Below are 1,701 nucleotides of genomic sequence, written 5' to 3' on the forward strand. Positions count from 1 at the left end.
GAAACGTTACTAAAGCTCAAAGCACACATTACACAGCACACAATAGTAGTGGGAGATTTCAATACTCTATAGCTGAGGTTTCATGTATTGGTCAAGCTTATTATATTGCTGAGGCTGATGTCAAATTCCTGATCTTCCTCCTTTTAACTTTCTAGTGTTAAGCATGTCTTACTACACTGGGCTTCTACTTTTCACATCTAGACTTCTTTTGATTTAGGATCACACAAGTAATACAAATAATGGGGAACATAAAAAGCTTGTGGTAGGATAGAGGAAACATGTCTATCAGTCAAACACATGAATGTTAGAGAAGACAGACAGGAAACTGTGGCTTTTGAATAATAACTTAAGCACTGTTCTACCTCTTATCCTCTCATATCTGTAAGACATGAAAAATGTACAATGCCAGAAATATCAAATTAGGTATCAAAATCTTCATATCAAAAGAGATATAGACATGATAGATAGCTGACAGCTCTTTCGATAGATGATTGATGATGATTGATTGCTAAAAAGAATGGAAGGAAGAAATAATATGCCTAAAAGGATGCTTAGATGGCAAAAAAGCATATGAAAAGCTTTTTTTATGTGTTCAATATCAGGCACTTGATAGAGAAATGAAAATTAAGACAGCAGTGAGCTAGCTTTTTAAAGAAGTCATTGCAGTGGCAGAAAGGAAGAAAGAAAGAAAGAGAAAGAGAGAAAACTACAATTATTTGTGATGAAAGGATGCAAACTAACTGAAACTCCCGTTTGTTGCTAGTGGGAATGTAAATTGGTATAGCCACTTTGGGAAAATCTGTACTACATATGAAACCCAGCTATTTCTCATGAGAAGTGAAAATATTACATTAATGGAAAAGACTGTATATTAATGTGTTTATAAAAACTATATACCCTCGTGTTAAAGCTAGAAACAATGCAAATTGTCTTCAACAGATGGAAGGGTAAACCGCCTTATGGTTTGTACTGGCTGGTTTTGTGTCAACTTGACACAGGCTGGAGTTATCACAGAGAAGGGGGCTTCAGTTGGGGAAGTGCCTCCATGAGATCCAGCTGTGGGGCATTTTCTCAATTAGTGATCAAGGGGGTAGGGCCCCTTGTGGGTGGTGCCATCCCTGGGCTGGAAGTCTTGGGTTCTATAAGAGAGCAGGCTGAGCAAGCCAGGAGAAGGAAGCCAGTAAGGAACATCTCTCCATGGCCTCTGCTTCACCTGCTTGCCTTGTGGGACTGAGCAACTGCTGGATCCTTGGACTTCCATTCACAGCTGCTGCCGACCATTGTTGGGAGTTGATTGTTGGGAGTTGGACTACAGACTGTAAGTCATCAATAAATTCCTTTACTGCATAGAGACTTCCATAAGTTCTGTGACTCTAGAGAACCCCGACTAATACAAAATTGGTACCAGCATAGTGGGGTATTCCTGTGACAACCTGACCATGTTTTGGGGAGGATTGTGGAAGGACTTTGGAACTTTGAGCTAGAAGAGAAGATTGTTAAGAACTCTGTGGGATATTCTTCAGGAGCTTGGAAGATCATGTTGAGAACAGTGCAGAAGATGGAGACCTGTCTTGTGAAATTTCAGAGGGAAGATTAAAGACTCTTATCAGGGCCATGTTGTTTTGATTGTGAAGATTCTGTGGTTCTGGTTAGCTGGGGCTGAAGTATCAGCTGTGATTAACAAGATACCAGAATTACTAA

The sequence above is a fragment of the Mastomys coucha genome, chromosome X, assembly GCF_008632895.1.
Source record: "Mastomys coucha isolate ucsf_1 chromosome X, UCSF_Mcou_1, whole genome shotgun sequence".
NCBI lineage: Eukaryota > Metazoa > Chordata > Mammalia > Rodentia > Muridae > Mastomys > Mastomys coucha.